Source organism: Carassius gibelio, chromosome B9 (assembly GCF_023724105.1).
Source record: "Carassius gibelio isolate Cgi1373 ecotype wild population from Czech Republic chromosome B9, carGib1.2-hapl.c, whole genome shotgun sequence".
Lineage (NCBI taxonomy): Eukaryota > Metazoa > Chordata > Actinopteri > Cypriniformes > Cyprinidae > Carassius > Carassius gibelio.
In genome coordinates this window covers 32,658,720-32,673,115 of record NC_068404.1, presented here as the reverse complement: position 1 = coordinate 32,673,115, position 14,396 = coordinate 32,658,720, and the positions used below count along the sequence as shown (strand labels likewise).

At 37.5% G+C, this 14,396-nt stretch overlaps 1 protein-coding gene across 6 annotated transcripts in view; it reads right to left on the bottom strand.

Annotated features, from left to right (window-relative positions):
• Nucleotides 1-14,396, bottom strand: part of LOC127964937 (uncharacterized) — a 420,295-nt gene that overhangs the window by 20,076 nt on the left and 385,823 nt on the right. The window contains exon 2 of one of the 6 annotated variants that reach the window (XR_008155155.1): nt 2,532-3,476. The exons of 4 other annotated variants lie outside the window; for them this stretch is intronic. The gene's annotated coding sequence lies outside the window, so the exon portion shown is untranslated. Of the gene's footprint in view, nt 1-2,531; nt 3,477-9,689; nt 9,961-14,396 lie in introns of those variants that run through there. One more of the 6 variants, XR_008155161.1, reaches the window with a different exon arrangement.

Genomic DNA, 14,396 nt, shown 5'->3' with positions numbered 1-14,396 from the left:
AAAGAACAGCGTTTATTCAAAATATAAATCTCTTCTAACAATACTAATCTTTGATTTCACTTCTTATCAATTTAATACATCCTAAAAGAGTTATAAACTTTTGAACTCTATTGTTTATTGTTAGAAAAGTCTTCTATTTTAAATAAATGCTCTTCTTTTTGACATTTCATTCATCAAAGAATCCTGAAAGAAGTATCACAGTTTCAGCAGCACAACTCTGATAATAAATCATCATATTATTCTGATTTGTGAGGATCATGTGACACTGAAGACTGGAGGAATGATGCTGAAAATCACAGAAATAAAATAGATTTTAATGTATATTAAAATAAAAAAGTTGTTTTCCTTCATAATAATATTTCACTTTTTTTCCTGTATTTGTGATCAAATAAATGCAGTTTTGATGAGTAAACTCCTGTAAAAACAACAACAACAACAACAACACATAAAAAATCATTCTGATCCCAAACTCTGACCGGTGTGTGTGTGTGTTTGTGTATAGCACTTATACACTAATCCCCACAAGAATAAAGATGTTAAATACTCATCTGAGAAAACTATGTTGCATCATAATGAAAGGATGTGTGACGTACACTTTCTGTAAACTGAGCCAAACATTTTCACTGATTTAGGGTAGAGTAAGAATATTTACAGTATTGTGCAAGTTAGTTCATACTTGAATATAATTTTATATGCAATATTACCTTTTCTTTTCATTATCATCTTATCAATCAATCAATCAACTTTATTTATATAGTGCTTTAAACCAAATACATTGCGTCAAAGCACTGAGCAACATTCATTTGGAAAACAGTGTCTCAATAATGCAAAATGATAGTTAAAGGCAGTTCACCATTGAATTCAGTTATGTCATCTCTGTTCAGTTTAAATAGTGTCTGTGCATTTATTTGCAATCAAGTCAATGATATCGCTGTAGATAAAGTGACCCCAACTAAGCAAGCCAGAGGCGACAGCGGCAAGGAACCAAAACCCGATCGGTGACAGAATGGAGAAAAAAACCTTGGGAGAAACCAGGCTCAGTTGGGGGGCCAGTTCTCCTCTGACCAGACGAAACCAGGCTGCAGCAAAGTCAGATTGTGAAGAAGAATCATCTGTTTCCTGTGGTCTTGTCCTGGTGGTCCTCTGAGACAAGGTATTTACAGGGGATCTGTATATGGGGCTCTAGTTGTCCTGGTCTCCGCTGTCTTTCAGGGCAGTAGAGGTCCTTTCTAGGTGCTGATCCACCATCATGTCTGGATTCGTACTGGATCCGGGTGGCTGCAGTGACACTCTGGTCTGGATACAGACTGGATCTGGTGGCCACGGTGACCTCGGAACAAGAGAGAAACAGACAAATATTAGCGTAGATGCCATTCTTCTAATGATGTAGAAGGTACACGTTATGTGAAGTGTTTCCGGTTCCGGTTTACCTTATTAATGCAGCCTAAAAAACCTTTAACGGATTTGGATATTAAAAGCATATTAGTATGTTATGTGTATGCCAGGTTAAAGAGATGGGTCTTCAATCTAGATTTAAACTGCAAGAGTGTGTCTGCCTCCCGAACAATGTTAGGTAGGTTATTCCAGAGTTTAGGCGCCAAATAGGAAAAGGACCTGCCACCCGCAGTTGATTTTGATATTCTAGGTATTATCAAATTGCCTGAGTTTTGAGAACGTAGCGGACGTAGAGGAGTATAATGTAAAAGGAGGTCATTCAAATACTGAGGTGCTAAACCGTTCAGGGCTTTATAAGTAATAAGCAATATTTAAAAATCTATAGGATGTTTGATAGGGAGCCAGTGCAGCGATGACAGGACCGGGCTAATATGGTCATACTTCCTGGTTCCTGTAAGAACTCTTGCTGCTGCATTGTGGACTAGCTGTAGTTTGTTTACTAAGCGTGCAGAACAACCACCCAATAAAGCATTACAACAATCTAACCTTGAAGTCATAAATGCATGGATTAACATTTCTGCATTTGACATTGAGAGGATAGGCCGTAATTTAGATATATTTTTGAGATGGAAAAATGCAGTTTTACAAACGCTAGAAACGTGGCTTTCTAAGGAAAGATTGCGATCAAATAGCACACCTAGGTTCCTAACTGATGACAAAGAATTGACAGAGCAACCATCAAGTCTTAGACCGTGTTCTAGGTTATTGCAAGCAGAGTTTTTAGGTCGTATAATTAACACTTCTGTTTTTTCTGAATTTAGCAGTAAGAAATTACTCGTCATCCAATTTTTTATATCGACTATGCATTCCATTAGTTTTTCAAATTGGTGTGTTTCACTGGGCCGCGAAGAATTATAGAGCTGAGTATCATCAGCATAACAGTGAAAGCTAACACCATGTTTCCTGATGATATCTCCCAAGGGTAACATATAAAGTGTGAAGAGTAGCGGCCCTAGTACTGAGCCTTGAGGTACTCCATACTGCACTTGTGATCGATATGATACATCTTCATTCACTGCTACGAACTGATGGCGGTCATATAAGTACGATTTAAACCATGCTAGTGCACTTCCACTGATGCCAACAAAGTGTTCAAGTCTATGCAAAAGAATGCTGTGGTCAATTGTGTCAAACGCAGCACTAAGATCCAATAAAACTAATAGAGAGATACACCCACGATCAGATGATAAGAGCAGATCATTTGTAACTCTAAGGAGAGCAGTCTCAGTACTATGATACGGCTAAATCCTGACTGGAAATCCTCACATATACCATTTTTCTCTAAGAAGGAACATAATTGTGAGGATACCACCTTTTCTAGTATCTTGGGCAGAAAAGGGAGATTCGAGATTGGTCTATAATTAACTAGTTCTTTGGGGTCAAGTTGTGGTTTTTTTTATGAGAGGCTTAATAACAGCCAGTTTGAAAGTTTTGGGGACATATCCTAATGACAATGAGGAATTAATAATAGTCAAAAGAGGACCATTAACTTCTGGAAGCACCTCTTTTAGGAGCTTAGATGGTATAGGGTCTAACATACATGTTGTAGGTTTAGATGATTTAACAAGTTTATACAATTCTTCCTCTCCTATAGTAGAGAATGAGTGGAACTGTTCCTCAGGGGGTCTATAGTGCACTGTCTGATGTGATACTGTAGCTGACGGCTGAATGGTTGCAATTTTATCTCTAATAGTATCGATTTTAGAAGTAAAGTAGTTCATAAAGTCATTACTGCTGTGGTGTTGGGAAATGTCAACACTTGTTGAGGCTTTATTTTTAATTAATTTAGCCACTGTATTGAATAAATACCTGGGGTTATGTTTGTTTTCTTCTAAAAGAGAAGAAAAGTAATCAGATCTAGCAGTTTTTAATGCTTTTCTGTAGGATATGTTACTTTCCCGCCAAGCAATACGAAATACCTCTAGTTTTGTTTTCCTCCAGCTGCGCTCCATTTTTCGGGCTGCTCTCTTTAGGGTGCGAGTATGCTCATTATACCATGGTGTCAAACTGTTTTCCTTAACCTTCCTTAAGCGTAAAGGAGCAACTGTATTTAAAGTGCTAGAAAAGAGAGAGTCCATAGTTTCTGTTACATCATCAAGTTGTTCTGAGGTTTTGGATATGCTAAGGAATTTGGATACATCAGGAAGATAACTTAAAAAAGCAGTCTTTTGCGGTAGAAGTGATGGTTCTTCGATACTTGTAACAAGAAGTAGAATTTACAATTTTGGCTATATGAAGTTTGCACAGAACTAAATAATGATCTGAGATATCATCACTTGGCTGAATAATTTCAACACTATCAACATCAATTCCATGTGACAGTATTAAATCTAGAGTATGATTTCGACAATGAGTAGGTCCTGAAACATGTTGTCTAACACCAATAGAGTTCAGAATGTCTATAAATGCTGATCCCAATGCATCTTTTTCATTATCGACATGGATATTAAAATCACCAACTATTAAAACTTTATCTGCAGCCAGAACTAATTCGGATGTAAAATCAGCAAACTCTTTAATAAAGTCTGTATGGTGGCCTGGTGGCCTGTGTACAGTAGCCAGTACAAACATAACAGGGGATTTATCATTAACATTTGTTTCTCTGGATAATGTTATATGTAGCACCATTACTTCAAACCAGTTATACTTGAAGCCTGCCCTCTGAGAAATCCTGAAAACGTTGTTATAAATTGAAGCAACACCTCCACCTTTGCCTTTTAGACGTGGCTCGTGTTTATAACAGTAATCTTGGGGGGTGGACTCATTTCAAATAATGTAATCATCAGGTTTTAGCCAGGTTTCTGTCAAACAGAGCACATCTATATTATGATCAGTTATCATATTATTTACAAAAAGTGTTTTCGTAGAAAGGGATCTGATATTCAATAAGCCAAGCTTTATCATTTGTTTATCCATATTGCATTTGTTTTTTATTTGTTGAACCTCAATTAAATTATTAACCTTAACTTGGTTTGGACGTTTTTTGTATTTTCTAGTTCGGGGAACAGACACAGTCTCTACAGTGTGATATCTAGGTGAAAGAGTCTCTATGTGCTGAGAATTAGCTGACCTCTTAAAGAGTTCATGATCATTTCTTTTCAACTTTATTTCTCAGTTGATAAATCCATCCACAATTCATAAAACACAATACATGCAACTTCCTGTCATTGAAATCATTTAAAAATCAAAGCGACAGGTTAGAAAAAAAAAGCGTCTGGCCCAAATATTCAGTTATCACTAATGAACTGTTTGACAGACACTTCTTGCTTCGAAGTACATATCCGAATTTAAAAAAATAAATAAATCACAAACAGTCCCCAGAGTCTCAATCTGAATCAACGGAGCCGCGAACATGCTCCGAAGTGCCGATCTGAATCAACCGAGTCGCGAACATGCTCCGGAAGTGCCGATCTGAATCAACCGAGTCGCGAACAGGCTCCGAAGTGGCGATCTGAATCAAGCGAGTCGCGAACAGGCTCCGAAGTGCCGATCTGAATCAACCGAGTCGCGAACAGGCTCCGAAGTGCCGATCTGAATCAACCGAGTCGCGAGTCGCGAACAGGCTCCGAAGTGCCGATCTGAATCAACCGAGTCGCGAACAGGCTCCGAAGTCCCGATCTGAATCAACGGAGTCGCGACCATGCTCCGAAGTGCCGATCTGAATCAACCGAGTCGCGAACAGGCTCCGAAGTGCCGATCTGAAAACTTCGATCAAAGAATGTAAAAAATAACTCTATTTCTCTAATAACTCTACAACTCTATGAAAGACTCAGACCACGTATCTAAAAATAAATCGCTTTAGTAAAAGAGAAATAATAAGAGGAGTGAAGTTTCCTACCGTTCTGCTGTGTTTGGTCCTCACTGAAGCTCCGCGGCTCGTCTCCGCCCCTCACACGCGCGTTTACAGCACTAAATTAATAATCTTTGCTAATTATTATACATCTACTTCATTGTCAGCTTCAGGTACTTCATGTATTATTGTTCAATGAACTGTTTGATACAAAAAAAGTTGTATTTAGTAATAATTCAAAATTATGAAAATAAAATATATAAAAAATAATGGTTTATATTTTAATATCCTTTAAAATATAATTTATTTCTGTGATGTGCAGCTGTATTTTCAGCATCATTCCTCCAGTCTTCAGTGTCACATGATCTTCAGAAATCAGTCTAATATGATGATTTATTATAAGAATTATTAATATTTGTGATGCCAAATATTATTTTGGAATCTGTGATACTTTTTTCCGGATTCTTCGATGTATACTTTTTTTTTTAAAGAACAGCGTTTATTCAAAATATAAATCTCTTCTAACAATACTAATCTTTGATTTCACTTCTTATCAATTTAATACATCCTAAAAGAGTTATAAACTTTTGAACTCTATTGTTTATTGTTAGAAAAGTCTTCTATTTTAAATAAATGCTCTTCTTTTTGACATTTCATTCATCAAAGAATCCTGAAAGAAGTATCACAGTTTCAGCAGCACAACTCTGATAATAAATCATCATATTATTCTGATTTGTGAGGATCATGTGACACTGAAGACTGGAGGAATGATGCTGAAAATCACAGAAATAAAATAGATTTTAATGTATATTAAAATAAAAAAGTTGTTTTACTTCATAATAATATTTCACTTTTTTTCCTGTATTTGTGATCAAATAAATGCAGTTTTGATGAGTAAACTCCTGTAAAAACAACAACAACAACAACAACACATAAAAAATCATTCTGATCCCAAACTCTGACCGGTGTGTGTGTGTGTTTGTGTATAGCACTTATCCACTAATCCCCACAAGAATAAAGATGTTAAATATTCATCTGAGAAAACTATGTTGCATCATAATGAAAGGAAGTGTGACGTACACTTTCTGTAAACTGAGCCAAACATTTTCACTGATTTAGGGTAGAGTAAGATTATTTACAGTATTGCGCAAGTTAGTTCATACTTGGAAATAATTTTATATGCAATATTACCTTTTCTTTTCATTATCATCTTTAAGAGTTCATGATCATTTCTGTTCAACTTTATTTCTCAGTTGATAAATCCATCCACAATTCATAAAACAAAACACATGCAACTTCCTGTCATTGAAATCATTTAAAAATCAAAGCGACAGGTTAGAAAAAAAAGCCTCAGGCCCAAATATTCAGTTATCACTAATAAACTGTTTGACAAACACTTCTTGCTTCGAAGTACATATCTGAATTTAAAAAAATAAATAAATCACAAACATTCCCCAGAGTCTCAATATGAATCAACGGAGCCGCGAAAATGCTCCAAAGTGCCGATCTGAATCAACGGAGTCGCGAACATGCTCCGAAGTGGCGATCTGAATCAACCGAGTCGCGAACAGGCTCCGAAGTGCCGATCTGAATCAAGCGAGTCGCGAACAGGCTCCGAAGTGCCGATCTGAATCAACGGAGTCGAGAACATGCTCCGAAGTGCCGATCTGAATCAACCGAGTCGCGAGTCGCGAACAGGCTCCGAAGTGCCGATCTGAATCAACAGATTGTTTGTGTATAGCACTTACACACTAATCCCCACAAGAATAAAGATGTTAAATACTCATCTGAGAAAACTATGTTGCATCATAATGAAAGGATGTGTGACGTACACTTTCTGTAAACTGAGCCAAACATTTTCGCTGATTTACGGTAGAGTAAGAATATTTACAGTATTGTGCAAGTTAGTTCATACTTGAATATAATTTTATATGCAATATTACCTTTTCTTTTCATTATCATCTTATCAATCAATCAATCAACTTTATTTATATAGTGCTTTAAACCAAATACATTGCGTCAAAGCACTGAGCAACATTCATTTGGAAAACAGTGTCTCAATAATGCAAAATGATAGTTAAAGGCAGTTCACCATTGAATTCAGTTATGTCATCTCTGTTCAGTTTAAATAGTGTCTGTGCATTTATTTGCAATCAAGTCAATGATATCGCTGTAGATAAAGTGACCCCAACTAAGCAAGCCAGAGGCGACAGCGGCAAGGAACCAAAACCCGATCGGTGACAGAATGGAGAAAAAAACCTTGGGAGAAACCAGGCTCAGTTGGGGGGCCAGTTCTCCTCTGACCAGACGAAACCAGGCTGCAGCAAAGTCAGATTGTGAAGAAGAATCATCTGTTTCCTGTGGTCTTGTCCTGGTGGTCCTCTGAGACAAGGTATTTACAGGGGATCTGTATATGGGGCTCTAGTTGTCCTGGTCTCCGCTGTCTTTCAGGGCAGTAGAGGTCCTTTCTAGGTGCTGATCCACCATCATGTCTGGATTCGTACTGGATCCGGGTGGCTGCAGTGACACTCTGGTCTGGATACAGACTGGATCTGGTGGCCACGGTGACCTCGGAACAAGAGAGAAACAGACAAATATTAGCGTAGATGCCATTCTTCTAATGATGTAGAAGGTACACGTTATGTGAAGTGTTTCCGGTTCCGGTTTACCTTATTAATGCAGCCTAAAAAACCTTTAACGGATTTGGATATTAAAAGCATATTAGTATGTTATGTGTATGCCAGGTTAAAGAGAGAGGTCTTCAATCTAGATTTAAACTGCAAGAGTGTGTCTGCCTCCCGAACAATGTTAGGTAGGTTATTCCAGAGTTTAGGCGCCAAATAGGAAAAGGACCTGCCACCCGCAGTTGATTTTGATATTCTAGGTATTATCAAATTGCCTGAGTTTTGAGAACGTAGCGGACGTAGAGGAGTATAATGTAAAAAGGAGGTCATTCAAATACTGAGGTGCTAAACCGTTCAGGGCTTTATAAGTAATAAGCAATATTTAAAAATCTATAGGATGTTTGATAGGGAGCCAGTGCAGCGATGACAGGACCGGGCTAATATGGTCATACTTCCTGGTTCCTGTAAGAACTCTTGCTGCTGCATTGTGGACTAGCTGTAGTTTGTTTACTAAGCGTGCAGAACAACCACCCAATAAAGCATTACAACAATCTAACCTTGAAGTCATAAATGCATGGATTAACATTTCTGCATTTGACATTGAGAGGATAGGCCGTAATTTAGATATATTTTTGAGATGGAAAAATGCAGTTTTACAAACGCTAGAAACGTGGCTTTCTAAGGAAAGATTGCGATCAAATAGCACACCTAGCTTCCTAACTGATGACAAAGAATTGACAGAGCAACCATCAAGTCTTAGACCGTGTTCTAGGTTATTGCAAGCAGAGTTTTTAGGTCGTATAATTAACACTTCTGTTTTTTCTGAATTTAGCAGTAAGAAATTACTCGTCATCCAATTTTTTATATCGACTATGCATTCCATTAGTTTTTCAAATTGGTGTGTTTCACTGGGCCGCGAAGAATTATAGAGCTGAGTATCATCAGCATAACAGTGAAAGCTAACACCATGTTTCCTGATGATATCTCCCAAGGGTAACATATAAAGTGTGAAGAGTAGCGGCCCTAGTACTGAGCCTTGAGGTACTCCATACTGCACTTGTGATCGATATGATACATCTTCATTCACTGCTACGAACTGATGGCGGTCATATAAGTACGATTTAAACCATGCTAGTGCACTTCCACTGATGCCAACAAAGTGTTCAAGTCTATGCAAAAGAATGCTGTGGTCAATTGTGTCAAACGCAGCACTAAGATCCAATAAAACTAATAGAGAGATACACCCACGATCAGATGATAAGAGCAGATCATTTGTAACTCTAAGGAGAGCAGTCTCAGTACTATGATACGGCTAAATCCTGACTGGAAATCCTCACATATACCATTTTTCTCTAAGAAGGAACATAATTGTGAGGATACCACCTTTTCTAGTATCTTGGGCAGAAAAGGGAGATTCGAGATTGGTCTATAATTAACTAGTTCTTTGGGGTCAAGTTGTGGTTTTTTTATGAGAGGCTTAATAACAGCCAGTTTGAAAGTTTTGGGGACATATCCTAATGACAATGAGGAATTAATAATAGTCAAAAGAGGACCATTAACTTCTGGAAGCACCTCTTTTAGGAGCTTAGATGGTATACGGTCTAACATACATGTTGTAGGTTTAGATGATTTAACAAGTTTACACAATTCTTCCTCTCCTATAGTAGAGAATGAGTGGAACTGTTCCTCAGGGGGTCTATAGTGCACTGTCTGATGTGATACTGTAGCTGACGGCTGAATGGTTGCAATTTTATCTCTAATAGTATCGATTTTAGAAGTAAAGTAGTTCATAAAGTCATTACTGCTGTGGTGTTGGGAAATGTCAACACTTGTTGAGGCTTTATTTTTAATTAATTTAGCCACTGTATTGAATAAATACCTGGGGTTATGTTTGTTTTCTTCTAAAAGAGAAGAAAAGTAATCAGATCTAGCAGTTTTTAATGCTTTTCTGTAGGATATGTTACTTTCCCGCCAAGCAATACGAAATACCTCTAGTTTTGTTTTCCTCCAGCTGCGCTCCATTTTTCGGGCTGCTCTCTTTAGGGTGCGAGTATGCTCATTATACCATGGTGTCAAACTGTTTTCCTTAACCTTCCTTAAGCGTAAAGGAGCAACTGTATTTAAAGTGCTAGAAAAGAGAGAGTCCATAGTTTCTGTTACATCATCAAGTTGTTCTGAGGTTTTGGATATGCTAAGGAATTTGGATACATCAGGAAGATAACTTAAAAAAGCAGTCTTTTGCGGTAGAAGTGATGGTTCTTCGATACTTGTAACAAGAAGTAGAATTTACAATTTTGGCTATATGAAGTTTGCACAGAACTAAATAATGATCTGAGATATCATCACTTGGCTGAATAATTTCAACACTATCAACATCAATTCCATGTGACAGTATTAAATCTAGAGTATGATTTCGACAATGAGTAGGTCCTGAAACATGTTGTCTAACACCAATAGAGTTCAGAATGTCTATAAATGCTGATCCCAATGCATCTTTTTCATTATCGACATGGATATTAAAATCACCAACTATTAAAACTTTATCTGCAGCCAGAACTAATTCGGATGTAAAATCAGCAAACTCTTTAATAAAGTCTGTATGGTGGCCTGGTGGCCTGTGTACAGTAGCCAGTACAAACATAACAGGGGATTTATCATTAACATTTGTTTCTCTGGATAATGTTATATGTAGCACCATTACTTCAAACCAGTTATACTTGAAGCCTGCCCTCTGAGAAATCCTGAAAACGTTGTTATAAATTGAAGCAACACCTCCACCTTTGCCTTTTAGACGTGGCTCGTGTTTATAACAGTAATCTTGGGGGGTGGACTCATTTCAAATAATGTAATCATCAGGTTTTAGCCAGGTTTCTGTCAAACAGAGCACATCTATATTATGATCAGTTATCATATTATTTACAAAAAGTGTTTTCGTAGAAAGGGATCTGATATTCAATAAGCCAAGCTTTATCATTTGTTTATCCATATTGCATTTGTTTTTTATTTGTTGAACCTCAATTAAATTATTAACCTTAACTTGGTTTGGACGTTTTTTGTATTTTCTAGTTCGGGGAACAGACACAGTCTCTACAGTGTGATATCTAGGTGAAAGAGTCTCTATGTGCTGAGAATTAGCTGACCTCTTAAAGAGTTCATGATCATTTCTTTTCAACTTTATTTCTCAGTTGATAAATCCATCCACAATTCATAAAACACAATACATGCAACTTCCTGTCATTGAAATCATTTAAAAATCAAAGCGACAGGTTAGAAAAAAAAAGCGTCTGGCCCAAATATTCAGTTATCACTAATGAACTGTTTGACAGACACTTCTTGCTTCGAAGTACATATCCGAATTTAAAAAAATAAATAAATCACAAACAGTCCCCAGAGTCTCAATCTGAATCAACGGAGCCGCGAACATGCTCCGAAGTGCCGATCTGAATCAACCGAGTCGCGAACATGCTCCGGAAGTGCCGATCTGAATCAACCGAGTCGCGAACAGGCTCCGAAGTGGCGATCTGAATCAAGCGAGTCGCGAACAGGCTCCGAAGTGCCGATCTGAATCAACCGAGTCGCGAACAGGCTCCGAAGTGCCGATCTGAATCAACCGAGTCGCGAGTCGCGAACAGGCTCCGAAGTGCCGATCTGAATCAACCGAGTCGCGAACAGGCTCCGAAGTCCCGATCTGAATCAACGGAGTCGCGACCATGCTCCGAAGTGCCGATCTGAATCAACCGAGTCGCGAACAGGCTCCGAAGTGCCGATCTGAAAACTTCGATCAAAGAATGTAAAAAATAACTCTATTTCTCTAATAACTCTACAACTCTATGAAAGACTCAGACCACGTATCTAAAAATAAATCGCTTTAGTAAAAGAGAAATAATAAGAGGAGTGAAGTTTCCTACCGTTCTGCTGTGTTTGGTCCTCACCGAAGCTCCGCGGCTCGTCTCCGCCCCTCACACGCGCGTTTACAGCACTAAATTAATAATCTTTGCTAATTATTATACATCTACTTCATTGTCAGCTTCAGGTACTTCATGTATTATTGTTCAATGAACTGTTTGATACAAAAAAAGTTGTATTTAGTAATAATTCAAAATTATGAAAATAAAATATATAAAAAATAATGGTTTATATTTTAATATCCTTTAAAATATAATTTATTTCTGTGATGTGCAGCTGTATTTTCAGCATCATTCCTCCAGTCTTCAGTGTCACATGATCTTCAGAAATCAGTCTAATATGATGATTTATTATAAGAATTATTAATATTTGTGATGCCAAATATTATTTTGGAATCTGTGATACTTTTTTCCGGATTCTTCGATGTATACTTTTTTTTTTAAAGAACAGCGTTTATTCAAAATATAAATCTCTTCTAACAATACTAATCTTTGATTTCACTTCTTATCAATTTAATACATCCTAAAAGAGTTATAAACTTTTGAACTCTATTGTTTATTGTTAGAAAAGTCTTCTATTTTAAATAAATGCTCTTCTTTTTGACATTTCATTCATCAAAGAATCCTGAAAGAAGTATCACAGTTTCAGCAGCACAACTCTGATAATAAATCATCATATTATTCTGATTTGTGAGGATCATGTGACACTGAAGACTGGAGGAATGATGCTGAAAATCACAGAAATAAAATAGATTTTAATGTATATTAAAATAAAAAAGTTGTTTTACTTCATAATAATATTTCACTTTTTTTCCTGTATTTGTGATCAAATAAATGCAGTTTTGATGAGTAAACTCCTGTAAAAACAACAACAACAACAACAACACATAAAAAATCATTCTGATCCCAAACTCTGACCGGTGTGTGTGTGTGTTTGTGTATAGCACTTATCCACTAATCCCCACAAGAATAAAGATGTTAAATATTCATCTGAGAAAACTATGTTGCATCATAATGAAAGGAAGTGTGACGTACACTTTCTGTAAACTGAGCCAAACATTTTCACTGATTTAGGGTAGAGTAAGATTATTTACAGTATTGCGCAAGTTAGTTCATACTTGGAAATAATTTTATATGCAATATTACCTTTTCTTTTCATTATCATCTTTAAGAGTTCATGATCATTTCTGTTCAACTTTATTTCTCAGTTGATAAATCCATCCACAATTCATAAAACAAAACACATGCAACTTCCTGTCATTGAAATCATTTAAAAATCAAAGCGACAGGTTAGAAAAAAAAGCCTCAGGCCCAAATATTCAGTTATCACTAATAAACTGTTTGACAAACACTTCTTGCTTCGAAGTACATATCTGAATTTAAAAAAATAAATAAATCACAAACATTCCCCAGAGTCTCAATATGAATCAACGGAGCCGCGAAAATGCTCCAAAGTGCCGATCTGAATCAACGGAGTCGCGAACATGCTCCGAAGTGGCGATCTGAATCAACCGAGTCGCGAACAGGCTCCGAAGTGCCGATCTGAATCAAGCGAGTCGCGAACAGGCTCCGAAGTGCCGATCTGAATCAACGGAGTCGCGAACATGCTCCGAAGTGCCGATCTGAATCAACCGAGTCGCGAGTCGCGAACAGGCTCCGAAGTGCCGATCTGAATCAACAGATTGTTTGTGTATAGCACTTACACACTAATCCCCACAAGAATAAAGATGTTAAATACTCATCTGAGAAAACTATGTTGCATCATAATGAAAGGATGTGTGACGTACACTTTCTGTAAACTGAGCCAAACATTTTCACTGATTTACGGTAGGGTAAGAATATTTACAGTATTGTGCAAGTTAGTTCATACTTGAATATAATTTTATATGCAATATTACCTTTTCTTTTCATTATCATCTTATCAATCAATCAATCAACTTTATTTATATAGTGCTTTAAACCAAATACATTGCGTCAAAGCACTGAGCAACATTCATTTGGAAAACAGTGTCTCAATAATGCAAAATGATAGTTAAAGGCAGTTCACCATTGAATTCAGTTATGTCATCTCTGTTCAGTTTAAATAGTGTCTGTGCATTTATTTGCAATCAAGTCAATGATATCGCTGTAGATAAAGTGACCCCAACTAAGCAAGCCAGAGGCGACAGCGGCAAGGAACCAAAACCCGATCGGTGACAGAATGGAGAAAAAAACCTTGGGAGAAACCAGGCTCAGTTGGGGGGCCAGTTCTCCTCTGACCAGACGAAACCAGGCTGCAGCAAAGTCAGATTGTGAAGAAGAATCATCTGTTTCCTGTGGTCTTGTCCTGGTGGTCCTCTGAGACAAGGTATTTACAGGGGATCTGTATATGGGGCTCTAGTTGTCCTGGTCTCCGCTGTCTTTCAGGGCAGTAGAGGTCCTTTCTAGGTGCTGATCCACCATCATGTCTGGATTCGTACTGGATCCGGGTGGCTGCAGTGACACTCTGGTCTGGATACAGACTGGATCTGGTGGCCACGGTGACCTCGGAACAAGAGAGAAACAGACAAATATTAGCGTAGATGCCATTCTTCTAATGATGTAGAAGGTACACGTTATGTGAAGTGTTTCCGGTTCCGGTTT